Source organism: Arvicola amphibius, chromosome 4 (assembly GCF_903992535.2).
Source record: "Arvicola amphibius chromosome 4, mArvAmp1.2, whole genome shotgun sequence".
Classification (NCBI taxonomy): domain Eukaryota; kingdom Metazoa; phylum Chordata; class Mammalia; order Rodentia; family Cricetidae; genus Arvicola; species Arvicola amphibius.
Window position 1 is genome coordinate 68,368,965 of NC_052050.1, and position 14,075 is coordinate 68,383,039.

The 14,075-nt window shown below is 48.5% G+C and overlaps 1 pseudogene; it reads right to left on the reverse strand.

Annotated features, from left to right (window-relative positions):
* Nucleotides 1-2,246: 2,246 nt before the first annotated feature.
* LOC119812376 lies at nt 2,247-3,882 on the reverse strand (annotated as a pseudogene).
* Nucleotides 3,883-14,075: the final 10,193 nt, after the last annotated feature.

Genomic DNA, 14,075 nt, shown 5'->3' on the forward strand with positions numbered 1-14,075 from the left:
GCCTGGGCTTGGTCTGGGACTTGTTCCTCTCAATGGAAGCTAAGCGGAAGATACATAGGACTTGAGTAACCTTAGCTGGTTTTTAATCCACTGAGAAGCATCCGCTCTGCCTGCAGCTCCTGAGAGGCAGTCCAGGGGAAACACACACAGGACACAGGACATGTGGGAATCCAATGTAACTCTGGGAGACCCCTAATAGCCCAGACGAGGGATACAACTGCACACGCTGGGCCTGATGGATCACTTTATTTAATTATGAATGTGACAATATCGTCATCCCAATATACTCAGCACAAGTATGTATTATGATACATTTTATATCCATTTCTCCTGTATTAAGTCTTCAAAATCCAGTGTGCATTTTATACTCACCATTCATTTTGGTAAGGACTAGCTGCACTCAGTAGGGACCGTACAGGTCTGACCCCTGATAAAAGTTTCTTCCATGTTCCTTGTACTTAGCTACACTCTGAGAAAACAGAGACAGTCTGATATTACATGACGAGGGTAACCAGCCTAGAATTTACCAAGTGGGCCAAGTTGGTTGGTCAATGAGTTCCAGAGTCTTAATGTCTCTGTTTCCCTAACTCTGAGTTATAAGTGTGGGTCACCATGCCTGGCTTTATTATTCATAGTTTATGGGGGGTCAAATGCAGGTTCTTGTGTTTATTATTGACTAAGCCATCTCCCCAACCACAAGTACTTTATATATGAGTACTGTGAATGTGTATACACATACACATACATCCACACACAATTTAAGTACTCTTATGATCAATAATCAGGAAAATATTTTTTAAAACAGATCTAACTCAAAATACTAACAAAAAAATATAAAACAGCTCTAGGGTAACACACCATAAGGAAGATGAAATACCTAAGAATTCAACAAACCACATCCACATGTGACCACATCCATGGGAGTATGTAAAAAGATTTAAATCCATGTTCCTGAACAAAGAGAAATAATACTCGGCTCCTCGAATAAAAGTGAAGATGCCACTTCTGCCCTAAATGATAATAAATTCAATGCAGATTCATTAAAAATTCCAAGGGATATTCACGGCGTGTGTCTACACATAATTGATATTCTTAGCAAATAAAATGCTCTCACAGTCATTAGGAAAAGACAGATACTCTATTCGTATCTACGGCTGTATACCAGCTCGCGCCCAAGTTCAGCAGCTTGAAACCTGGGCATGTTATTTCACAAGGTTCAACCTCCCCTTTGGGAGGAGCTTAACCGAAGATCTAGCTCAGGTTGCCTAGAGAGGGATAGGGATGAGAGAAAGAAAGAACCCATTAGTAACCTTAAAACCTAACAACAGAGTCTAATAACATGACATATGTAAATACCATACCATGAACATACATGACGTTTTCTTTAAATGTACAATATAATCTGTTCCCACCATTCTCACACTGCACACCAAGGTACCCAGTGTGCTGGACAAACTCCTATGGTTCAGCAGGCTATTTTAAGCTTGGGGTGAGGAGGGCACGATTCCCCTTTGTAGTGCTGGGCACCATGGAAGCCACTGAGCTAACCATTTCTCTGGTAGATGATGCTGCGTTCTTTAGTTGATAAGATGAGCTGGATCTTTTGTTTGCTTCCTGCCACGCCTCTCTTGCTTTAAAGGATGTGGTAGACGGGGCTGGAGAGATGACCCCGTAGTTAACAGCAGTTTCTGCTCTTTTTTTTTTTTTTTTTTTTTTTTTTTTTTGCTTCAGCTGCTGTTTATTGACACTCAGGTGGGCACTATAGCAACAGGCCTGGAGATGCTGCACAGTAGAATGGGAGGTGGAGGGTGTGACTGCAGTGACCGCTGAGAAGTGCGCAAGGAGCAGTGGGGGAGGCCAAAGCTGTTGGGGAAGCAAGTCCGGCTCGGGGCCAGAGGTTATCATCTCTACAGGAACCTGGGCCCCATGCCTTAAACCCCTACTCTTGCTGTCTCCTGACTCCAGGCCAGGGCTGGGAGTTCTCTGGGCAACTTTCTACAGGAGCAAAGTACACAGAGATGTTGCTGCCCCTTTGTGATAAAGCCAGAGGGTTTCCAATTCTGCATTCCTCTGTCACCCCTGGCTTGGGTAGGGCCATATGATAGACAGACAGCTGGGCTCTATTCCATGTTTCAGTGACAGTAATTTTCCCGGGTGTCCCAGCCCACCAGCGCCACACTCTGGCCCAGAGTGAGCACTACAAGCGTTGCTGGCCTAATGGATGGGATGGGGAAGGGGACGGGACAGGGGCTAGAAGAGGGGCTCCAGAGGGCCATCAAGGCACAGGCACTACACGCATGGTGTTGGTGAAGCCAGAGCCAGGGCGCCACCCAGTCAGCACAATGACCACATCTCCCTTCTTGAAGAAGCCTCGGGCCTTGCCAACATTCATGGCCAAATTCACACGGAGGTCTACATCCTCAGCTCAGGCGTCCTGAACTGCATCCTTACACAGCACAGGGAAGATGCCACGGTACAAATGGGCCTGGCGAGCTGTCTGGGGATTGCGGGTCACGGCAATGATGGGCGCACGCGGGCGGTACCTGGCCACCTGGTGAGCACTCCTGCCAGACTTGGTGAGCACGATAATGGCCCCACTGCAGCACTTGAAAGAGGCCTCCACAGCGCCCACGGCAGCAGCTTCTGTGGGGTCGCTGGTGATAGGCGCCAGACGGCGGAGTTCCTCGAATAACTGCAGGTGGTAGATGGCGGCCTCCGCCTCACGGGCAATCAGGTGCTGCATGCGAACGGCCTCCAGAGGGTAGTCCCCTTTGGCGGTCTCTCCTGACAGCATGATGCAGTCTGCTCCATCTAGGACCGCATTGGCCACATCACTGCCCTCAGCACGGGTGGGGCGGGGCTTCTTGATCATGCTCTCCAGCATCTGTGTGGCGCAGATGACTGGCTTCCCGGCGCGGTTGCATCGGCCAATCATCATCTTCTGAGCCAGGAAGACTTTCTCTGCGGGAATCTCAATGCCCAAGTCACCAGAGCCACCATGATCCCATCACTGGCCTCCAAAATCTCATCAAACCTGCGGACACCTTCGTGGTTCTCGATTTTGCTGATGATCTTGATGTTCTTGCCCTTCTCTCCCAGGACCTTCCTAACCTCGTGCACATCGGCTGCCTTGCGGATGAAAGACGCAAACACCATGTCTACATCCTGCTCCACCCCAAACTTCAGGTCCTGGATGTCCTTTTCTGACACAGCAGGGAGGTCCACAGCAGCTCCAGGGAGGTTCACCCCCTTCTTGCTGCCCAAGGAACCACCATTCTCCACCTCTGTCACCAGGAAGTCAGCGCCTTTCTCCTTCACCTGCAGTGAAATGAGCCCATCATCTACGTAGATCTTGCTGCCCACTTCCACCACCTTACAGATGTTCTTATAGTCCAGCCACAGCGTGTTCTCATCACACTTTTCCATGTAGGCGTTGTCCAGGGTGATCTTCAGGGTAGCTCCCTTCTTTAGCTCCACTTCTGCAGTGCCGCTGCCTTTGATGAGTCCAGTCCGGATCTCAGGGCCCTTTGTGTCCAGAGCCACAGCAACAGGCCGGTAAAGAATGGGATCAGAGGCGAAGCTTTCTGTGGCTGCACGCACGTTCTTGATAGTTTCTGCATGGTACTCATGAGTTCCATGAGAGAAATTGAGACGAGCCACGTTCATTCCCGACTTGATCATCTCCTTCAGCATCTCCACAGACCGGGAAGCAGGACCAATGGTACAAATGATGCCAGTGTTGCGGGCCGTGATGGGTGCGGAGTCAATGTCCAGGCGGCACATATGTTCTAAGAAGGTGTCAGCCATGGCTGCATGCAGCTGCTGGGTTTGAATGAAGGCAGTCCCTGCTTCGCTGTGTGGTTTCGGCATGGTTCCTGAGGTCCTCGGGCGTACTCCGGATCCTGCAGCGATACCCAAGTCGGACAACTGGAGGGTCAGGACGGGTCTCTGCTGTGCCCAGTTTCTGCTCTTGAAGAAGACCTGGGTCCCCAGCACCCACAGAGGTGGCTCACATCCACCTGTGAACTCCAGCCCTGGATGTCCTTTGGGATTCCACAGACACACACACCGCAGACAGACAGATACAGACAGATACACACACACACACACACACACACACCACATTTTTAAAGGGATGACAGAGAACACAGTATCAGGTGTTCTCGCTTTAGAAAAGCCAGGTTAGGCTAAAGCCTGGTTTCCCTAAAAGGGCTGCACACAGCAAGGGTGCAGCTGCCCAGGAGACTGCATGGGGCTGGCAGGGGCAGGCTGCAAAGAACAGCATCCCTGTTACAGATAAGTCCTTAGGAGGAAGCAAGTGCTGTCAATGAGACTATGGACACCAAGGTGACTGGAATGAAAGTCACAGACTCAACAGTGTCAAGGGCTTCTAGGCCATTCCTGCAGGGAACTGGGTATCCAGAACTGGATAGCAGGGACTGGAGTGGAGTGGATGAATGCGTGTGTTGGACCAGAATAAGACAAATAGTTTCTTTAGTACCCTGAAAGAGGGAAGCAGACAGGGCAGCCACTGAAATCACCTAGACACAGGAGGAATGTGCCTTATATTGGGGAATCGCCATGTGGTATTTGGGCTCACTGAGACACTGGCTCTGGAAGTGGGGTTGTACCTATACTTCAGGTCCAAGCGTGTTTAAGTTAAGTGTCTTCCAAAGCCCTTGGTCTGATGGGATACCACCCCCAGGTTGGTAACACAGAAGAGAGAAAACAGCAAAACAGACCATGAGTAAAAGCTATTGTGTCCTTGAGAACAATTAGGTCAGCCATGTCCAGTAGAGGTTACTACTGTCTGTCCCGTGATAGAAAGTGTCTGCAGTGAGGGAGAAGGGAAGCTCGGTCGTGGAAGCTCAGCTGTGGGAGTCCAGCTGTGGAGAGAGGGCTCAATTGGGAACTCTAGCCAACTGCCTCAACTTCCCCAGTCAGCTTCTACTGGATATCTGTGAGCCTCTGACTTAATGATGTCACCTTTCTACTGTCATTTGTTCTTTTACTTGAAAACCTCACCCAAGGGGACACTTTCCCTGGGACTCTCTCTACTGGGGATTCCAAATGGCTTCTCAATAGGGCTTCCCTGCCAACCTCCGCTAAGTGTTTTGAGCAGCTGGTTTTATGATGTTCGCCTTCTGTGCACACCCATCACTTGTTATTGGCTCACTTTGACTTGCTGGATACTTGGACTCATTCAAAACTGTGGACATGGCTATTGTACGTCATCCTCTGGGTCCTACAGAAGAGTAGGGGATGGGCCATTTGGGAGAAGTGTTTGCTCAATTTGGATAAGTTTCTTTGTGGGACCTTTCCTGACATGGAATTTACACCCTTCAAGGAAGGGCAATCCAGGTTGGCAAACCTACAGTTCTGAGAGGTTTGTATGAACCGCTGTACATGTGGTTTCTGGTTTAGCAGTCTCTACCGTGCAAACCAGGGTCACGTGAATAAGGATCATGTAAATCAGAGTCACTCTGATAAGGATGTCTAAAAATCCAGCCCTAGCCAAAGGGTCATCACAGGGTGCCGCAGCTAGCAGATTGGGATTCCCGGCTCGTGCTTGTGGGAACTCCCTGATGAAGCAAACTCCACTTGCTGATTTCTTGCTCATGGTCTTCCCATCACAATTCTGTAGCCCCGTCTTTCCAGTCCCAACAGAACTGTATGAAATGGGCAGGATCCCATCTTCCAGGAGCCTCTCATGGGCCAGTGACATCCCTGTGGCCCCTCTGCCTCCTGTCTCCACAGTGTCACACAGAGACATGGCACCTGAAGCTACAGACCCACTTCTGTTGATGTGCCACCCCTGGGGTTTGGCACCTCCCTTCAGGTGCCCAGACGGTGGGATCTCAATGTAAGGGTGATATGGGAAGTTCTATATCTCTTGCCAGTACCCAAATTCCATTCTACAGGAAGGGTTTGGGCTTTTCCAAAACAAAAGCCAGTAACTCAGGCAAGAGCTGACTGTAGCCCGGCCATGCTGATCCACTGCGAACCCAAAGCCCTGGGCCTATTGCCTGCTAGATTGGGAAGAAGACAGAGGGAGCAAAAAAGAAAAAGCAAGAAAAATGGGTGTCTCAATATATGACTGGGCCCAAGGGCAATATTTGTTCAGCCGTGATGGTTTAATGTGTTAGCAAGTCAGAGGTAGGTGCTATTTCACCCACTGACCTTCAGACTCAAGTCACAGCATAAAACAGCACAGTGTGGCCAGCTTTAGGCAGGGGGATGTGGAGAAGTGCCCTTCAGGCCCATCATGGAGGAAGTCAGTCCCACACCATCCCGTTAGCACTGAACCACAATTGATCACCACGGCAAATCAATGCAAGTGAGGTCCCTTCCAAAGCTCTCTCCAAGCCGGCTGCGGCGTGAAATACGAGCTTGTGAAGTTTCTCATTTTGTACGATTCTGACATTTCTTGCGATGTGATTAAAATATAATAAGATCAAATAGAAAATACTATTTGCTCAATCACCTGCAAACCTAACACAGTCAATAGTGCAATTCCATCCAGGAAGAAGTCATTTCCTACACTCCATAAAGAAGCCCACATTTAAATTTCATGTTCTCCGCTGTTACTGTGAAAAATTACATGTTTTAAATATAGGACAAATACAGGCCAGGCCAATTCTTGTTATAATAAATTTTATTTCAACATTCTCAGTAAATAAAATCTCCAAGCTCTGGCCAATGAATGGCTGCTTCAAGGCTCATTCAATAATACATAATTCCATTCCAAATAATGATTTGTTCATTTCCTTTGAAGTCTAACTCAAACCCTTTTCCCCTGAGAAAACCCGGGTTTCCAACTACCGTTTCCTCCTTCCACGCTTCTTAGAACACGGAACACCTTCCAGTGTGTGCCCCTTCTCTTCCTACCTCGAGTGGGCAGGTTTTCAAGGTCAAAGAGCTTCTCTGTAAAATTCTCCACAGCCCTGCAATCCTGGGTACCCAGTCAGGGTTATAAAAGAGGCAGGTGTTCCACAGATATTTCCTGATTGAAAGAGCCCATTAATGGTGGCATTTAACCCTTGGTGGACTTCCCGCCCATCCATCTCCCACGCTGCTAGAATCCCCATCACACCAGTCATTTCTAGTGAAGACATGATGCTCTCCTCAGAGACCTCCACACGCACAGTCGTTTTACACACTGTCAGCTTCATCTATTAATTTTCTTACTGTCAGAGACAGTTAAGGGAGCCTTTGTGGAAATGTCTAAGGATTTGTAAAACAGAAGCATATTTGTTTGGCTTCCCCTGGCGCATGGGGCTTAGGAACTGTGCAATCATAACTATCAGACCGAGCTCTGTGGCTTTCCCATAATTGACTCAGGGAGGCAAGAACACAATTCTGAAACAGAGCACTTTAGTACTTTCTAGTCTGTAGACTATTTGGGGAAGAAAAAAACCTAAATCTTCAACTCAGATAATTCTAGATTGAGACTACCTTTAATCCTTAATTACAGGTAAGATTAGGCTCTAATCCTAAATGCCTGGTAATGCAGAAAGAACCTCTTCATACTTTTAAAGGATTGCTAGAACCAGACCAATCAGGTGCCTGGCCAGGATGACAGCCTCTGGGCAGGCTCCTGGGCCTCTAAACAGAGGAAGAGCGTTAGTCCAGGGAGCAGGATCTGGTAAATATTGATCCTGAAAATTGGTAGAGGAAGGTACAAGGATGCCCTTACCAGACAAAGGAAAAAGGAGGTGGCACATTCGGCTGGCAGTTTGAGTGCCCTGTCCCACACAGGCTCATCTGTTTGAACACTTGGTCCCTAGATGGTGGCATTGCTTGGGACGGTTGTAAACACTTAAAGTGGACTCCATGGAAGAAGCAGGTCACTGTAAGAATGTAACGTGACCAGCTGCCCCTGGCCATGCCTTCCTCCCCATGATGGACTGCAAGGCCCTCTGGAACCATAAACCCAAATAAACCCTTAATTCTTTAAGCTGATTCCTGTCAGGTGTTTTGTCATAGCCACAGAGTGACTAACGTGGCGTCTGCCATCCAGAACCTACCACAGGCAGCCCCTTGGCTGCTTCGGTCCTGGGTTATAGGCTAGCAGGTTGGATAGAGACTTCTAGAACTAAGATGATCCTTAAAAATGAACTTGTCCTGGCCATGTGGATCAGAAAGTACTCAATCCAAGAGGCCAGAAAGCCTTCTCAAATTGACTTGACTACGGGAGACTACAGACCATCTGTCAGAACTCGTGACTCCACGTCCTGTTACGTCCTCAGCTGGCCCATCCTCTGCGCGTTCACAGCGGCTGCCTCATACTCACAAAACAGCTGCCAACAGCCACCAGGACACCACTCTTACCTCCCAAAGGAAAGAGATTGCTACTTCTCAGAGCCCTGAACTAAATCCCCGGGCTTTGGTCTCATCAGATCCCCTCTCCATCTCTCTAGTAAGCAGAGAGTAGAATTTGGTGACCTATTTGGTCCAGACAAGGCCACCGTAGCATGAGGTTATTAGACCTAGGGGAGCGTAGGCCAGGATCTGGCATGATCATTGTAGTGTCCATTTTCTCCTGCTTCTGAGCAGGAAGGTTCTAGACCCTCAAATCCTCGTGTGATTCCGTTTGTGTTCTCCCTAGGGAAAACCCAGGAGCACTGTGTAAGGCAGGCCACCTTCTATCTACACCGACCCTCAGGAGCCCCAGAAATGCGAAGAAGCGTTCATTTTCTACCTGGGACTGTTGATCATGAAATCAACAGCTACTTTGGGCACTGAGTCCTCTATCAACTGATCCATGGCCAATAGCACCCAGGTGGAACCCTGCAAGAGGCCACTTGACCAAAAAGATTCAGTTAGCATTCTACCTCAGCGAGTGCCAAGCCAGTCCGTTCCACTTACCTTTCATTGTCTCCGAATCAAATGGCTCTAAGGAACTGGTCCTTGGTGTCAACTGGAAACAGCAAATGGAGCCCTCCTCTTCCTCCATCCTCCTCCTTCCTCCTCTCCTCATGTGCTTGCCTGAACCACAGCTAAGGAGCCCCGTCAATGCCCCTGACTCCGTGCCTCCCTATGTTTCTATCAACACCAACCAATTGCCCACACTTTCTCTGTGAATCCTGGCTTTCTTATGGCCTCCCCTGGACTAAATAGCCACAGTGTGTGGCCACCAGCACCTGCCCAAACAAGAGGTCCATCCAATACATCCCTCTCTCCCTGCCCTCCAACCAAGGGCAGCTGGCATTTTAGAGATTACACAACCCAGTCCCAACCTGTGAGCCCCTCTGCTGAGATCCCCAGAAGATAAAATGCAGGAACTCAACAGCTTCCACCAAAGAGAGAGGCTGAAACCTACAGAAGGAGGTGGTGATCCACGTACATCAAGAACCAGACCCTGACCCCAAGCCCTGTAAGTCTTTCCTACCTCCACACAGAGCCTTATTCAGAACCACAGTGTCCCCAACAGCAGGCCTCAGACAGAAGCACTGGGCTCCATGTACCTATCCTCCGCTCTAGGAGCCCAGGACCTCACCTTGAGCAGGCCTGAGGCAGCTGCTTCCTGCAGCATTCTCTCTCAGAAGTGCTCTGTGCTAAGGTCGCTACAGCAGCTGGGCTAGCCAGAGCACAAACCCTCCCCAGGCTCTCGGTACCGCTCAGACAGACAGCCCCAGAAAATCCAATTTACCTCTCCCTTGCTCCAGTTATTGCTTTGAGATTTCTCTTGCAGTGATCTGGGTCTTTGATGCACAGCTTCAATCTATGGTGAATACAGATATTTCCTAGGAAACCAGCATAGCCCCTTCCTTCAGGAAGGTGCTGGACACAGTAGCCCTTCCCTTTGAGAGGGTACTGGGCAGAGTAGCCCATTTGGGAAGGTGGCAAACAGAGGACTCTGAGAGCAGAGTGGCCCACATTCCCATCACACTAAAGTCACTGAGCTAAGGCTATTGTACTCACCCACTTCCTGAATCAACACAACACATAAGTACACAGGAATCTCTGCATTGCTGGGTCCAGGAGCTGGGGAGCTAGTCTAGAATTGCCAACGGTGAGCTCTCCTGATCACTAGAGCACGCCCCCACCCCCAACGCCAGACAACCAAACAACCACCCCCAGTTCCTTGGCAAACCTTGGGAGGAGCATTGGGCTCTCTCCCCAGAAGAAGGGCATAGGTTCAGACACATACAAAACCATCCCTCTTCTGGGAGCTAGTGGGTCCCTGGTCTCTGAAGCTCACAGAATGAAACCCCAGAGGACTAGATCACCAAGTTAAAGACCTCTGAGCATCAAGAAAGATGGTGCAGGGTCCGCTTCAACTGGCCGGATACCCTCAGAGTCCTGTTCAAATCCTGACGTGATCTTTCAAATTCCTGCAATGGATCCTAATCACATTCGACCCCAGGACTCAGATCTTGACTTTCTGCATTCCAAAGCCAAATTCTTCCTCGGGAGTATCTTAATATAAAAACGGAAAGGAAATCTGCATTCTAGCCTGGCAACTAAGTGACCCTGGGGAACTGAGGGTAGAAGATCACATCAGACTTGCAAATGAGCTTTCCCTCACGGACCGGGATGGGGGCTACCAATTTTCTCCAGGTGAGCATGAGTCTGCGCACTTGCCTGAAAAGTTCTACCTGAATCGAAACCCTGCAAAGGAAACCACTTAACATGCACCGAGGGAGCTGGCTGCTTTGTGGAAGCTGGCAGTGAATTCTCTTGCAAGGCAGGGGACACTTCGGGATGTGCAAATTATTTCTCCTTTGTCAAAGCAGATTTCTGTAGAATGGGAGAAGACAGCCAGTGGGGAGGGGATGGAGGGCATGAGATTTCTAACTGCCATGAGTCTGCATGCAAGAAGAGCGTTGCACTGATATTCTTGTTCTTAGGTGGGGGCTGGTCTGGGTTTTGGTTCTTTATGGTCTATTTTTATTGTTTTTATTTATGTGTGTGGGGAGCTGGAGAGAGTGCGCACACAAGTGCAGGTGTCTGTGGAGGCCAGGGGTGTCTGATCCTCTTGGAGCCAGAGCTTGAGGCATTTGTGATTCGTCCCCTGTGGTGTGGGTGTCTGCAACAGAACTCTGGTCCTAGCCAAGTGCACATGTTCCCCGCCACTGAACCATCACTCCAAACCAAAGATGTAGTCCAGACTGACCTCAAACTTGGGGTCCTCCTGCTTCTACCCCTTCAGTATATGCTACTGATGTGTGGCACTGAAACCAGCTGTTTCCAGTTTTGAGCTAGGGTGTCACTGTGTAGTTCTAGCTAGCCTGGAACTCTCTGCAAAGACCAGGCTGACCTCAAACTTAAACAATCCCTCTGCCCCTGCCCCTGCCCCTGCCTTCTAAACACTGGGATTATAGGCAACAATATTATTTTTTATTATTTTATTATCTATTACAAAGACCAAATGTAACTGAACTGATGGAGGACTCTCATTGGTTAATAAAGAAACTGCCTTGGATTTTTGATAGGGTAGGATTTTGATAGGTGGAGTAGACAGAACAGAATGCTGGGAAGAAGGGAAGTTAGACAGTCGCCATGACTCTCCTCTCCGAGATGGATGCAGGCTGGAATCTTCCCGGTAAGCCACCCCTCGTGGTGCTACACAGATTACTAAATATGGGTTAATCAAAATGTGAGAGTTAGCCAGTAAGAGGCTAGAGCTAATGGGCCAAGCAGTGTTTAAAAGAATATAATTTGTGTGTTGTTATTTCGCGTGTAAAGCTAGCCGTGTGGGATCTGGGCGGGATGAAAAACAGGCCTGCTCGCCTCTTCACTACACTGAACCCTAAGACATGAAGAGAACCACTGGCAATCTGATTCGTCAAGAAGGCAACAGCCTTGGCAGAGAGGGCAGGACAGGTCTCTGACACTCAGAAATATCTGGGTTGCAGCAAGCAAGCAGACTAGGCAGCCGACTTAGGTGAATGTTAGAGCCTGGGTCATTACTGAGCCTGGGAGCCAGCCTACATGTGAGGAGCACCAGTTGTCTGGACCTCCTTCGGAATTTCAGAATTTGTAACTTATCACAAGTACTCAAAGTATCCACCAGACTCCATGTGTCTATGTAACAGGCTCTGCACACAGGATACCTCTTCCACCAGTGAGCTCACGGAAAAACCAGACCCATGGCACCAGAGAACCAGCAGGTCAGCCACTCTGCCCCACATGCAGCCCTAGCCCAGGGAGGGTTAGAAAGAGAGAGATGGATGGGAGTAAAATTTTCCCTACGCTTCAAAGAAAGCCGTCAGAACTACACTAGTGCCCTGCTGATGCTGCAGGCGGTATCCAGAGAGGCTCGTCCTCAGCATACCTGCGCATACTCCTGCCCCTAGCCCACATCCAACCTGGCTTATCTGCTATGCCAGACGGAGCAGCCCAGCAGCACCAAGATTACCCCTGGATCTTCCCTCAAAGAACAGTGAGCTTTCTCTTATGGAAAAGGCAAGTGAGAATAAAGCTTCAATTTTAAAAGGCTTTGTAATGTGTTTCAAGGCAACAAAGTCAACTCCACTGCTGGGGCTCAAGAAAGACAGCCACGCTTCCCCACATTTCACATCCAACATCCAAGCCTTCCTGGGTCTGTCCTGTGGCAACCTGAGTTTTGCTTCTCCAAATAAGATATGCATCCCACTGCTAAGACATCAGGTCATCTAGACTTCTTCTGCTTGCTGACCTTACCTGTGACTTCTGGCTTCAAAGAAGACCTGTGAGCAACACTTACTAAATCCAGAAGAAACCCATGTGTGAACCAAAGTCTAGGTGTCCGTCAGAAGCCAGAATTTGAAATATTGTTGAACTCTGGAGACAAATGCCTGCCTTTGACACTCACCCCACCCCAGCCAGCCACAAGTGAAAACAGAAACTTACTGTATCTGCCAGGAATAGATGGCCAGAGACCCTGGGGGGGAGGGGGAGGCATGAGGTACTGAGTAGAATGGTTGATAGGGAGCACGCTTGCTATCTCCCAACATCACTCAGATTGTTTCCTCTTTCATAAAGAATGTGTACCATGTAATCCCAGGGTCCCTTCCAGCTTGCCATGCTGGATGCTTGTCTTTGTGGCTCCCTCTCTCTAGAGCCAGGTCAGCCCTGCAAAGCTGCTGTGGCCCACACCATCCTCAACTGCAAAGCTAGGGCCAAGGAGCCCCTTACTACACAAATCGCCATTGCAGACCTTCCGCAGGGTCAGGGATGGCAGCACGCAGTCACAGCGATATGAAAGAGTTTTCATTCCCATTCTTAAACAGAAACAGACACTGGAAATAAAGATCTTGATTCTGTTTGCTTTGAGATGGGGGTCTCATGCATCCCTGCCCAGCTTTGAACTCTCTGTATAGCTGAGGATGACCTTGAATTTCTGATCCTCCTGCCTCCACCTCCCAAGTGCTGGGATTTTTGTCATGCACCACTGCTCCTGGTTTATGCAATGCTGGGGATCGAACCTAGGGCGCCATGCATGCCGGGCAAGTACTCTATCAGCTGAGCTACAGCCCCAACCCCCTAAAAGTGAAAAATCTTCATGCTTACAGAGAGCAAAGAAAGTGATTTGTGGGGATCAGACAAATCTGCTGATAAATGAGTTTTGAAATCGATTTGTAATTTAGCTGAACAAGTGTTAACTGCCATAGTGAGTTTGATCATTATGCTCTTTTTAAACGTCCTTATTCTCAGTCATACATTATTTAATTTACACTTACAATGGACCATTGGTTGCAGTCAGGAAGCATACGAGACACTGATGTTAAAATACAGCAAATTAATGAAGACGGTAAAAAAAAATTATAATAATTATGTAAAATCTCCCCCAGAAGATTTTTGCCACCTAGATTAGCCACGACCGTCTGATCTCAAATCACATATGGTACATCTATCTAGCAGTCTTCGGTGCTTCAAAATTACAACGTTTAAAAAAGAAAACACAGTGACAATTATACCCTATTGGGGTTTTCATTTGTTGGTAATGAAAACAGCCTACACAGGCAATATGTTATTCATAGCAAAGTGCTTACAAAAACACAGCGTGAGGCCCTTTCTCTTATCTTGTCATTTAAAACACAAATGCAAACATGGTGGAACTAAGTCATTTGCAGGTTTTTTTTTTTTTA